This window comes from Macaca thibetana, chromosome 8 (genome assembly GCF_024542745.1).
Source record: "Macaca thibetana thibetana isolate TM-01 chromosome 8, ASM2454274v1, whole genome shotgun sequence".
NCBI lineage: Eukaryota > Metazoa > Chordata > Mammalia > Primates > Cercopithecidae > Macaca > Macaca thibetana.
Window position 1 is genome coordinate 89,234,330 of NC_065585.1, and position 13,590 is coordinate 89,247,919.

The 13,590-nt window shown below is 46.9% G+C and overlaps 3 protein-coding genes and 1 pseudogene across 8 annotated transcripts in view; 1 reads left to right on the forward strand and 3 right to left on the reverse strand.

The window, feature by feature from the left end:
* The window catches only part of LOC126961573 (myotubularin-related protein 5-like), a 32,369-nt pseudogene extending 19,925 nt beyond the window's left edge, over positions 1–12,444 (forward strand). Inside the window, exon 2 of the transcript XR_007728339.1 lies at positions 6,955–12,444. The product of XR_007728339.1 is annotated as a myotubularin-related protein 5-like (transcript). The remainder of the gene's footprint in view (positions 1–6,954) is intronic.
* The window catches only part of CHCHD7 (coiled-coil-helix-coiled-coil-helix domain containing 7), a 1,019,570-nt gene that overhangs the window by 756,704 nt on the left and 249,276 nt on the right, over positions 1–13,590 (reverse strand). The window lies entirely within an intron of this gene.
* TGS1 (trimethylguanosine synthase 1) overlaps positions 1–13,590 on the reverse strand; it is a 553,145-nt gene that overhangs the window by 356,757 nt on the left and 182,798 nt on the right. The gene's annotated exons all lie outside the window — the stretch shown is intronic.
* XKR4 (XK related 4) overlaps positions 1–13,590 on the reverse strand; it is a 429,208-nt gene that overhangs the window by 68,035 nt on the left and 347,583 nt on the right. The window lies entirely within an intron of this gene.

Genomic DNA, 13,590 nt, shown 5'->3' on the forward strand with positions numbered 1-13,590 from the left:
GAAAACCTCGAGTCAAACATCAAGACAATCAGAGTGTTAGATTTCACCGGAACCTTAGAGATCAGCTTGTTTCACTTTTTCATTTTATAGATGAGGACATTTAATGCCTGAGACTTCAAGGAAGGTTTAAGAAACTTATATCCTTATATTATGATTCATTCATCTATGAAAAAAGGAGAGATTTGAGCCAACTTTTTAATAGATACAAGCTGATTTTGTTTCTGTCAAGGAAATGCTTCATCATTATTTTTTAAATACAGCAGGGAGAAGTGATCTTGCCTAAAAGCCATACTTTCTTGATTATCCAATGTATTTTTTTAAAATAAGACATGTTTTAGGTCCCATATTAAGAAAAAAATATTAGATAAATATGGAAATCGTGCTCAGAGATGGGGATAAAACTCAAGATCAAAACTAAATACTTTAGAAAAAGTTGGTTTCATACTTCTGTCTGTTTTCAAATACTCAGAGCTATAATCTGACAGCCCAAGACAAGAAATGAAAAAAATAATTGAAGCTGACACCCTGGGTCCTGAAAGCTAACAGAATGATGTGGTATATTTCCCACAACCAAGTCATTTAGAGGAATGATACATTCATCTCTCTGGCTGGATATCTTAGGTTAAGAATTGGTTTACATAACAATCAGAAGATGGATGGGCAGTGCATTATGAGAAACATCTTTGTACATGATTTCCCACTCTATAGTTCCTGTCTTCTATGATGGAAACTGGAAATCCCGTTTGATTTATTTGCTTCTCTCTTTTTAGAAATGAAAAGTGCAAACAATATGTTAAAGCATAAAAAAGAAACCATAAATGTTAATAGATCTGATTATGAAAGTTAAAAATTTTTACATGGCATAAGGCTCCGTAACCCAATTTTTAAGACACCGAAAGAAAATACTATAGAAACCATAAATAGTAAATATTCTGAATATTCAACATGAGGTTATTAAAAGACAGGTAACAGAGAATTACCCTTAGAGGAAAACAACCACATAAATTGAATGGTAATTTGCAAAAGAAAACAAAACCTGCCAAAGGCCATAATAATCTTACTATTAATCAAAGAATTTAATACTTGTTCTCTCACTGTCACAATCTCTGCCCAGTGGTCCCAAGACAACAATATTTGCCTGTCTTTGGCAAAGATTAAGCATAATGGTAATACCCAGTGTTGGGGAAATTAGCACTTTACCGATGGGGTATAAATGTTCTTCAGAAAATTTGGCAATTTAAATCATAATCTTAACAAATGTGCAAATTCTTTGTGCGAGGGAGATTTCTAAGATGGTCCCCAGTCCCCACTCTCGCCAATCCCTAACTCAGTACACACACCTGTGCAATCCACTCCCCTTGAGTGAGGGAGAGACTGTGGATATGAAGGGATAGCACTCCTGTGATTGTGTTACAGACTACGGCAAAGGTTAAGAGAGTTTGCAAATGTAATGAAGGTGCCTAATCAGTTGACTTTGAGTTAACCAAAAGGAAGATTATCCTCAATGGGCCTGGTCTAACCAAATGAGCTCTTTAAAAAAGAGTTTGGAGGCAAGTGACAGGAAGCAGGAACAGATGCTGTCCGTTGGCTTTGGAGACACACACTGTCCTATTGTGGCAATGGCTACATGGCAGAGAATGGCGACTGAGCTCTAGGAGCTGACAGTTCTATCACCACAGGGACCTGCATTCTACCAGCCACAGGGAGCTTGGGAAGGACCCTGTGCCCAGATGAGACTGCAGTCTTGGCTGACACCTTGAATGCAGCCTTGTGAGACACAGAGTGGAAAACCCAGCCAAGTCCTGCCTAGATCCCTGACCCACAGAAACTGTGAGGTCACAAACATGTGCTGTTTTAAGCTGCTGAGTCTGTGGTAATTTGTTTTACAGCAATCAAAAACTAATAAATTTTTTATTAAATAACTTGGCCCAATCTTGAGAATTTATCCTGAGGTATTAATCAGATACCCAAATAAAAAATATATGTATAAGGATGTTTATTTTAGAATCATTTACTGATAAAATACTAGAAACAACCTAAAACTCCAGTCATAGTAGACTGATTCAACACATTCTGGTATATCATATATTATGTGGAAAGATTTAAACCAAAGTGGCAACTGATTATATGGATGGTAAGATGGTAAAGAATGTGCTTTTCCATACTTCTTGTTTTTATTTTCTTTGATAAATATCTATTGGTTTTTAAAACAGCCTCATTGATGCATAATTTAATGCCATAATATCCACTTGTTTTAAGCACATGATTCAATGATTTTGAAAAAATTTATTCAGTGGCACAACCAATGTCATAATCCGATTTGAGAATACTCTATCACTCCAAAATCCCTTATGCCTGTTTGCAGTCAATTCTCACTTCCATCCCGTTTCAGACAGCCACTGATCTGCTTTCTGTTTCTGGGGTTTTACCTTTTTTAGAATTTTCGTGTAATGGGAGTAATACAATAGGGAGTCTTTGTGTATGGTTTCTTTTATTTATCAGATTTTTTAGGTTCATTTTATTGTTGTATCTATCAGTTGTTATTCCTTCGTATTGCTGAATAGTATTCAATTGTATAAATATACTATACTTTGTTTATGCATTCACCAGTTGATAGGCATTTGTTTTTTTTTTTTTTTTTTTTTTAGTATTTGGCTATTATGAATAATTCTGCTAGAAATATTTGTGGATAAAACTTTGTATGGATATATTTCATTTCTCTTGAGAAGATACCTAGGAATGGAATTACTGGGTCATACATTAATATTATTAATATTTAACTTAAAAAAAAAACCCATAAAACTGTTTTCTACAGTGACTGTACCATTTTACTTCATCACTAGCAATGGATAAGAGTTCTAGTTTCTTCACATTCATACCAACACCTGGTATTGTCAGTCTTTTTTATTGCAGTCATTATAGTGGGTGTGTGCTTTTAATTTACATTTCTCTAATTACTAAAGATGTTTAGTATCTTTTCATGAGCTTGTGAGCAATTTCTGTGTATGTGGTTTTTTGTTTTTGTTTTTTTTTTGGTGAAATGTCTGTTCAGAACTTTTATCATTTTTATTGAATTGTTTGATATATTATTGAGTTGTAAGAGTTATTAATGTATTCTGGATACAAGTCCTTTATTAGATATGTTATTTTCAAATATTTTATTTCAGTCTATGGTTTTCTTTATTTTTCTAAAGTTGGCATTTGAAAAGCAGAATTTTTAAATTTTTATGAAGTTCAATTTCCAATTATATTATTTAATGAGTCACACTTTTGGTATCCAATCAAATAAAATTTTGCCTAAATTAAGGTCAGAAAGATTTTCTTCTGTTGTATTCTAAAATTTTATAGTTTTAGCTCTTACATTTAGGTCTATGTTCTATTTTGGAGTAGTTTTTGTGTCTAATATAAGCCAAGGATTTATGATCATTTTTTTCTCATGAATATTCAATTGTTTTAGCATCATTTGTTGAAACCACTCTCCTTTTCCATTGAATTGTCTTGGTCCCTTTGTCAAAACTCAATTGACCATAAAGGTGAGAGTTTATTTCTGGACTCTATATTCTGTTCCTTTGATTTATTTGCCTGTCTTTATTACTCCAATATTATTACACTCTTGATTACTGTAGCTTTATGGCTGGTATCAAAATTAGTCAGTGTGATATGAACAGGAGGTACTAGGTAGAAAAAGGTGGGGTCCCTGGTGAGGGCTCCACCCTCAAGCCTGGACCTGTGACCTAAAGTGAGAATGTGCATTTCTGTTTTCCCACTTGAATATTCCCTTTTCCAAAACCACCAAGGCCTGCCCTACTCCCCATCCTGCACCCATAAAAACCCTAGGCTACTGGCAGAGGGGCAGAGCAGCGCAGCAGAGAAGAGAAGCAGCAGCTTGACGTCAGTGAGAAGCAGCTTGATTTCAGAGGGACAGCTTGATGGTGGGATCTCAGAGAAGAGTTTGTCTGGGGATATTCCCAGCTGAACTCCAGGGGAAGACCACCTTTCCACTCTATTCCCTTTCCAGCTCCCCATCCCACTGAGAGCCACTTTCATTGGCAGTAAAATCCTCTGCATTTACCATCTTCAATTCGTTCATACAACCTGATTCCTCCTGGATGCCGGACAAGGTCCCAGGTGTGGGTGCAAGAGGCTGTCACGCTGACCCTCCACTGAGCTGTCCAATACTTAAGCCATCCACAGATGGAAAAACTAAAAGAGCACACTGTAACGCATGCCCTCTGGGGCTCCAGGGGTCATGGGCAACTCCTAGACACTGCCACGGGACCACGTGGAGTTCTGCTCCTGCTGGTTGCCCAGAAGCACTCATCCTAGCCTCTGCACCCACTCACCTGCGTGCTTCCCCTCCCATGAGGGGTTGAGACCTGTGGACTGAGTAAACAAGCCAATCCCTTCACAAGTCTCATGAAGGGATCAAGGGAATGATCTCATTTCAAATGTACATTCACCAAATTTGTATTTCTTATTCAAACCTGTTTAGGCTATTCTAAGTATTTTCCATTGCCATATACTTTTTTTTTTTTTTTTTTTTTTTTTTTTTTTGATCAGCTTGTCCATGTCTATGAAAAAATGCTCCTGGAATTTTCATATGGATTGAGTTTCAGCTATAGATCAATCTGGGGAGAACTGTCATATTAACAACATTGTTTTTCAATCAATGAGCATGGTACATCTCCTTTCATTTAGATCTTTAAATTTCTCACAGTGATGTTTTATGATTTTTAGTGTGTAGCTCTACCTCAGGTTAATGCTAACATAATTCCAGTAAAATACAGCAACTTTAATATAGTTCCATTTCTTTCCTCTTCTTTGAGTTATTAGTGTCATAAATAAATAAACATACATATCCATAAATCTAACTCTGTGTGTATGTATAACATACTTAACAATAAAACTTTACAATAACGTTTAAAATGTCTATTTTCAAAAGGAAATTAAGTGGAAAAGGGGTCTTTCAATCTACCTACATTTTACCACTTCCAGTGCTTTTCATTCCTCCCCATGAATTTTAGTTTCTATCTGGGTATGTTTTATTAAGCCTAAGGTGCTGGGAATATTTTATTAAGCCTAAACTGCTTCCTTTAGTGATGCTTCTAGGTCGAATCTTCTAGTAATGCATTTTCTCAGTTTTTGTTTACTTGGAAATGTGTTTATTTTGCTTTTATTTTTTGGGGAATAGTTTCAATGGACACAGAATTCTTGGTTGAAAGTTAAAAATATTCAGCATGGCCGGGCACGGTGGCTCATCCTGTAATCCCAGCACTTTGGGAGGTCAAGGTGGGCAGATCACGAGGTCAGGAGTTCCAGACCACCCTGGCTAACATGGTGAAACCCCATCTCTACTAAAAATACAAAAAATTAGCTGGGCGTGGTGGCGGCGCCTGTAGTCCCAGCTACTCAGGAGGCTGAGGCAGGAGAATGGCATGAACCTGGGAGGCGGAGCTTGCAGTGAGAGGAGATTGCTCTACTGCACTCCAGCCTGGGTGACAGAGCAAGACTCAGTCTCAAAAAAAAAAAAAAAAAAAAAAAGGAAAAAGAAATCAGCACTTGAATATGTCATTTTACTGCTTCTTGGTCTTCACTGTTTATAGTGATAAGTCAGCTATTAAGTCAGCAGGAGCAGAACTCCATGTGGCAGTGTCTAGGAGTTGCCCATGACCCCTGGAGCCCCAGAGGGCATGCGTTACAGTGTGCTCTTTTAGTTTTTCCACCCGTGGATGGCTTAAGTATTGGACAGCTCAGTGGAGGGTCAGTGTGACAGCCTCTTGCACCCACACCTGGGACCTTGTCCGGCATCCAGGAGGAATCAGGTTGCATGAACGAATTGAAGATGGTAAATGCAGAGGATTTTATTGCCAATGAAAGTCATATTTTTTTCCATACCTGATGAGTCATTTTTTCTCTTACTTTTTTCAAGATTTTCTCTTTGTATTTGTATTTCAGTCATTGATTATGATGTGTCTAGATGTGAATTCTGATATGCTTATCTTATTTTGGGTTTGTGGAGCTTTTAATATTTGTAGACAGCCTTTCATCAAATTTTGGAGGATTTTAGCTATTATTTTTTCACATAAATGATTTTCCCCTTCCTCTCTCTTTTTTACTTCTGGGACCCTTATTTCACATATGTTGGTAGGCTTAACATTGCCCCACATGCCTCTGATGCTATGCTTATTCAAAAAAAGGTCTGTACTTTTCAAATTGAGATGTTTCTACTGAACTATATTTCAGTTTACTGCTTCTTTCGTCCCTAATCTCAAATTTGCTGTTGATACAACAAGCAAAATCTTCATATTGAAAATAGTTTTCAACTCTGGAATTTCTATTTGGTTCTTTTTCACTTCCAATATTTGGGTTCTATTTCTCTGTAAAGATTATTTATTGAATCATAGACATCATGCATTTTGTTAATTATTTGTTTGCCAAATACATCATCTAGATCTACTCTGAGTCAATTTCTTTTTTTCTTTTTATTTATTTCTTTCTTTTCTTTATTTCTTTTTTATGAGACAGAGTTTCACTCTTGTTGCCCAGGCTGGAGTGCAATGGCACAATCTCAGTTCACTATAAGCTCCGCCTCCCAGATTCAAGTGATTCTCCTGCCTCAGCCTCTCGAGTAGCTGGGATGACAGATGCATGCCACCACGCCAGGCTAATTTTGTATTTTTAGTAGAGACAGGGTTTCTCCATATTGGCCAGGCTGGTCTCGAAATCCTCACCTCAGGTGATCCACCTGCCTTGGCCTCCCAAAGTGCTGGGATTACAGCCTTGAGCCGCTGTGCCCGGCTGCTACTCTGAGTCAATTTCTATTGATTACTTTTTTTCCTGAGTATGGATCATACTTTCCTAATTATTTGCATGCTTAGTAATTGTTTTGCCCAAAAAGGGAAATTTTAGATAATATATTATGTCAACTCTGAATTCTGATTAATTTTTCTGAAGAGGAATACACCAACCTTTGTTGCTGTCCTCACCGACATCAACTCTGAATGCCACTACTGCGCTGCTTGACCTTCTGGGAGCCGGTGGAGCCTTCACAACAGGAAACAATGCGTGCTGAGGATGCCACAGAAAGGGAGGAAGAGGAGGATGAGGGAGGCCAGATGCACCTGTCGCCCACAGAGCCTGCCCCATATGCCCAGATGTTTGCCCCAAAGATGCTGGTGCTGGTGTAGCGACTTGACCACACAGAGGTGTTCAGGAATGGCCTCGGCCTCATCTATGCCATCCACATGGAGGGCCTGAATGTGTTCCCAGGGAATGTAATTAGGAACCTGCTGACGTGCACCGTGCCCCTGGCTGGGGGCTCGCAGAGGACGATCTCTTTGGGGGCTGGTGATTGGCAGGTCATCCAGACTCCACTGGCCGACTCGCTGCCCATCAGCAGCTGCAGCGTGGCTCTGCTCTTCTGCCAGCTGGACATCACCAATGTGCTGTCTTTGTCCTGTGTCGCCCTCACAGAGCACAAGGTTCTCTTCCTGTCCCCTAGCTACCAGCAGCTCGCTGATGCCTGCAGGGGCCTCCTGGCATTGCTGTTTCCTCTCAGATACAGCTTCACCTATGTGCCCATCCTGCCGGCCCAGCTGCTGGAGGTCCTCAGCACACCCATGCGCTTCATCATCGGGGTCAATGCGGCCCTCTAGGCAGAGACCAGGAGCTGCTAGATGTGATCGTTGCTGATCTGGATGGAGGGACGGTGACCATCCCTGAGTGTGTGCACATTCCACCCTTGCTAGAGCCACTGCAGAGTCAGACGCACAGTGTTCTGAGCATGGTCCTGGACCTGGAGCTGGAGTTGGTTGACCTTGTCTTCCCTCCACCCACGACGTCCCCCTCCTCCCTGAAGATGCAGGACAAAGAGCTGCATGCCATCTTCCGGCGGCTCTTCGATCGGCTGCTGCAGGGCTATCTCTGGTGCCTGCACGTCATGCGCATTCACCCGGAGCCTGTCGTCCACTTCCATAAGGCAGCCTTCCTGGGCCAGTGTGGGCTGGTGGAGGACGCTTTCCTGATGAAGGTGCTGGAGGGCATGGCTTTTGCTCTCTTCATGTTGGAGCGTGGGGTCCCGTACCGCCCCACGGAACTGTTTGATGAGCTGGTGGCCCACGAGGTGGCATGCAGGCGGGCGGATGAGAACCACCCCCAGTGTGTCCTGCGTCACATCCAGGAACTGGCGGAGCAGCTCTACAAGAACGAGAACCTGTACCCAGACTTGGCGATGCACAAGGTACAGAGGCGGGTGAGAGCAGCCATCTGCGATGGGCGCCCCAGCCCTTTCCCTAGCTGGATGAGGGCACCATGCAGCGGATCGTGGACCAGGCTACTGCCAAGATGCAAGGGGCACACCTAGCCACGAAGGCTGAAAGGAGGACCACAGGGCCCTCAGGGGCCGCATGACTGCCATACTGGAGCGGTGCAGAGGGCTGCAGGTCAACAGCGCTGGCCGGCTGGAGGTTGTGGGCAATTGCATCTCCCATGAGTTTGAGGGGAAGATGCTTGAGGCCAAGAAGCTGCTCCCAGCCGTGCTGAGGGCCCTGAAGAGGCGAGCTGCCCGCCGCTGCCTCGCCCAGGAGCTGCACCTGTATGTGCAGCAGAACTTGGCCGTCCTGGATAACCAGCAGTTTGACTTTGTCATCCATATGATGAACTGCTGCCTGCAGGACTGCACTTCTCTGGACGAGCATGACATCTTGGCTGCTCTGCTGCCTCTGGTCACGAAGCTGGAAGCTGAGCCGGAGGGGTGAGGCAGTTCTCTTACAGCTGTGTGCAGGAGCACGTGGTGTGAAGCATGCCAGAATTCTGGGAGGCCATGTTCTATTGGGACACGCAGACTCAAATCTGGGCCCTGTACCTGGAGCCAACCAAGGACCAGGCCCCTGCCCAGGAGGTTGGGGAGGCACCTTCCCAGGAGGACGAGCAAGCACTCTGCCCTAGACGTGGCTTCTGAGCAGTGGTGCCTGTGGCCATCCTTGAGCGGTGAGAAGCAGCAGGAACTGATGCAGAAAGAGGAGAGCATGGTGTTCAGCCAGGCCATCCACTATGCCAACCGCATGAGCTACCTCCTGCTGCCCCTGGACAGCAGCAAGAGCCTCCTGCTTCAGGAGCTCCCAGGTTGGGTGACCTAGAGAGTGCCAGCAACAGCCTGGTCCCCAACAGCATGGCTGGCAGTGTGGCTAAGAGCTATGACACGGGGAGCGGCTTTGAGGACACAGAGACCTGCAGTGTAGCTGGGGCTGTGTTCTGCTTCATCAATCGCTTTGTGGACAAGGTTTGCACAGAGAGTGGGGTCACCAGTGACCACCTCAAGGGGCTGCATGTCATGGTGCCAGACATCATCCAGATGCACATCGAGACCCTGAAGGCTGTGCAGCAGGAGAACTGGAGGCTGATGCCCACCCAGAAACCAAAGCTACTGAGGCCGCGCCTGCTGTCTGGTGAGGAGTGTGTGCTGGACGGCCTGCGCATCTACCTGCTACCGGATGGGCGTGAGGAGGGTGCTGGGGGCAGTGCAGGGGGGCCAGCACTGCTCCCAGCTGAGGGCGCCGTCTTCCTCATCACGTACCACGTCATCTTCACAGGGATGCTCACAGACCCCCAGGTGGGGGAGCAGGTGGTGTTCCGCTCCTTCCCGGTGGCCGCGCTGACCAAGGAGAAGTGTATCAGCGTCCAGACCCCTGTGGACCAGCTCTTGCAGGATGGGCTGCAGCTGCGCTCCTGCACATTCCAGCTGCTGAAAATGGCCTTTGATGATGAGGGGGGGTCTGACAGTGTCGAGCCCTTCTGCAAGCAGCTGCATAAGCTACGGTACACGCTGGATGTCAGGGCCACCTTATCCTTCATCCTGGGCTCTGCCTACACACTGGGCAGGCCACCCCGTGTCACCAAGAACAAGGGTCTTTCCCTCAGAACGCTGTCCCGGAACCTGGTTAAGAATGCCAAGAAGACCATTGGGCGGCAGCATGTTGCTCACAAGAAGTACAACCCCCCAAGCTAGGAGCGCTGGGGCCAGCCCCCTGAGGACCAGGAGGATGAGATCTCAGTGTCTGAGTAGCTGGAGCCCAGCATGCTGACCCCGTCCTTAGCCCTGAAGCCCTCAGACCGCATGACCGTGAGCAGCCTCCTGGTGGAAAGGACTTGCTGCCGCGATTACCAGTACCTCGGCCTGGGCACCCTGAGCAGCCGCCTGAGCTGGGTCAAGTCTGAATCCTTCTGCATTTCTCCGGTCAGCCGCATGTATGCCATCTGCTGCAGCTACCCGGGGCTGCTGATCGCGCCCCAGAGTGTCCAGGACAACGCCCTGCAGTGCGTGTCCCACTGCTACCGCCAGAACTGCTTCCCCGTGGTCTGCTGGGGCAGCGGGTGGTCCAAGGCAATGCTGCTGCGTTCTGGGGGCCTGCATGGCATAGGTGTCGTCGGCCTCTTTAAGGCCCAGAACGCACCTTCTCCAGGCCAGTTCCAGGCGGACTTGAGTAGCGTGGAGCAGAAGAAGTACCTGCAGGCTGTGGTCAGCTCCATGCCCCGCTACTCCGGTGCATCCGGACGCAACACACTTAGCGGCTTCTCCTCAGCCTACATGGGCAGCCACATTCCCAGCCCCAGAGCCAGGGTCACCACACTGTCCAACCCCATGGCAGCCTCAGCCTCCAGACTGACTGCACCTTGAGGTAAGTGGGGGCAGTGTCGGGATTAGTGGGCGCAGCAGTGGGCTTGGTGCCAATGTGGGCACCTGGCTAGCTGGCAGAGACGTGCTGGCCCCACCCCAGGCCAACGGGTGCCCCTTGCCCCCCAACCAGGACTTCCTGTGGCTGCAGCGAGCAGCCCTCTACATCCTCGGGGACAAAGTCCAACTCAAGAGTGTGAGGCCAGATCCCCTGCAGCAGTGGGAGCTGGTGCCCACTGAGGTATTCCAGGAACGTCAGGTAAAGGCTAGCTTCAAGAAGCTGCTGAAGGCATGTGTCCCAGGCTGCTCTGCTGCTGAGCCCAGCCTAGCCTCCTTCCTGCCCTTGCTGGAGGACTGGAGTGGCTGATACAGATCCATAAGCTGCTGCAGGTGTTGGTGCTGGTGGGGAGCTCCTGTACTCAAGCTCCTCCGTGCTGATGGGCCTGGAGGACGGCTGGGCCATCACCACGCAGGTGGTATCCTTGGTGCAGCTGCTGTCAGACCCCTTCTACCGCATGCTGGAGGGGTTCTGCCTGCTGGTGGAGAAGGAGTGGCTGTCCTTCAGTCATCGTTTCAGCCACTGGAGAGACCACATTCTGGCTGGACAGAGCAGCAGCTTCACACCATCTTCCTGTAGTTCCTGGACTGCCTACACCAGGTCCACCTGCAGTTCCCCACTGAGTTTGAGTTCAGCCAGTTCTACCTCAAGTTCCTTGGCTACCACCATGTGTCTCGCTGTTTCCGGACCTTCCTGCTGGACTCTGACTATGAGCACATTGAGCTGGGGCTGCTGTAAGAGAAAGGGCAGCGCAGGAGCCAGCTGCCTTGCAGGTCTGTGTGTGGACCGGATGAGCAAGAGGACACCCATGTTCCACAATTACATGCATGCACCCGAGGACACAGAGGTCCTGCGGACCTACAGCAACGTGTCCAATCTGAAGGTGTAGGACTTCTACACGGAGGAGATGCTGGCCGAGGGCCCTCCCTATGACCAGAAACTGGCCCAGGGGCCCCCTGAGCCCCAAAGGAAGAATGGTCTGAGGGAGGCACGCCCCAGAGCAGGCGCAGTATGGTGTGGCCTGCTACCACAGCTGCCTCGGAGCCCAGCCTGACGCCATCTCACGCCTGCTGGAGGAGCTGCAGAGGCTGGAGACAGAGCTGGGCTGACCTGCTGAGCGCTGGAAGGACACCTGGGAACGGATGAGGCTGCACAGTGCCTCGAAGCCCGGCCAGATGGACGTGGCACCCCTAGCTGCCTCCTAGCATCCCCTGCACCCCACCACCGCTGCTCGCTGGTTATGTACCAGCAGGAGGAACCCCTGGGCTCCACCCTGAGCCTCAGCCTGGAGAGGGACCAGAGAAGTGGCTCGACCGCATCTGGCTCCCACCAGGCTGCCCACTGCAGCACCAGCACCCTGTACAGCCAGTTCCAGACAGCTGAGAGTGAGAACAGGTCCTATGAGGGCACTCTGTACAAGAAGGAGGACTTCATGAAGCCTTGGAAGGCCCGCTGGTTCATGTTGGACAAGACCAAGCACGAGCTGCGCTACTACGGCCACCGTGTGGACACTGAGTGCAAGGGTGTCATGAACCTGGCGGAGGTGGAGGCTGTGGCACCTGGCACGTCCACCATGGGCGCCCCTAAGAGCGTGGATGAGAAGGCCTTCTTTGACGTGAAGACAACACGTCTCGTTTACAACTTTTGTGCCCAGGACGTGCCCTCGGTCCAGCAGTGGGTGGACCGGATCCAGAGCCGCCTGTCGGAGGCCTGAGCCTTCCGGACTTGCCTGGCTGCTCTGCTTCCAGTCGTTACCGAAACACTAGGGGTGGGCAGGGCCGCCCTGGCGGTGTTTACAGCCCCGGCCCGGCCCTCGGCAGTATTGAGGCCCCGAGCCCCCAGCACTTGTGTGTACAGGCCCGGTCCCTGCCCCGCCCCGCCCCGCCCTGCCCTGCCCGGCCGGCCCTAACTTATTTTGGCGTCACAGCTGAGCACCGTGCCGGGAGGTGGCCAAGGTACAGCCCACAATGGGCCTGTAAATAGCCCAGCCAGCCGGCTGCAGGCGAGTTGTTTCTAGAATCAGAGTCTATATAAAGAGAGAACTACCGCAAAATAAAATAAAATAAAATAAGAATAAATATCTCAATTTATCACCTTTCATCAATTTTCGACAATTTTGTCCAACTTTATATGTTATTATTTTTTTAACCTGAGAGGATTTGCTAATCTCTTAATACCACCATGGCTAAAAGTTCAAGTCATTTATTATTTATATAATAAGTCATAACATTGGATTTTAGGGCTACTGGAAGAGTTCAATGCTAAACGCTCTTTTGGGTATGTAAGGCCTCAATCACAGAGCCACAGGCAGTTGCTTATCCTTCCACTGACACTCTCTTTATTTTTCTTTATTTGTAGTAATTTTGTTTATTTGTATACATGGCTGTCTTGGTTGGTTCACCATGGTTCTTTACGATGCTAGGAATAGACATAATGCACAAAATGTGGCTTCTAGCTTCATCTCTGCTCTATGAAGCAAAGCTTCAGCCAACCAGGTTGACTACTGCATTTTAATTGATTATTGTTATGTAGGGCATGTGGGAGATCTTTAGTGGGAGAGATGAATAGTGGGCAGGAAACCAGAAAACCAAGGATTATAATAACCTTACTAAAAAGTAGAAATCCACTAAGAGAAAAATAAATAAAATGTGCTAGTTAGCAAACTCCACCTGCAGCCTCTTCCCCAAACCACATTTTCCTCACTGATTAAACCCATCTCACTTATGAGCTAGACATTATGCAGATGTGCAGATTTTGGCTTAATTAATCAAAATCCAGTAGCATGGGTTTGCCTGGATTCATTTTGATTGCAAAAATCCCTTCAATCAGTGACTTGTAAAAGAAATGTTCAGATTTTCAA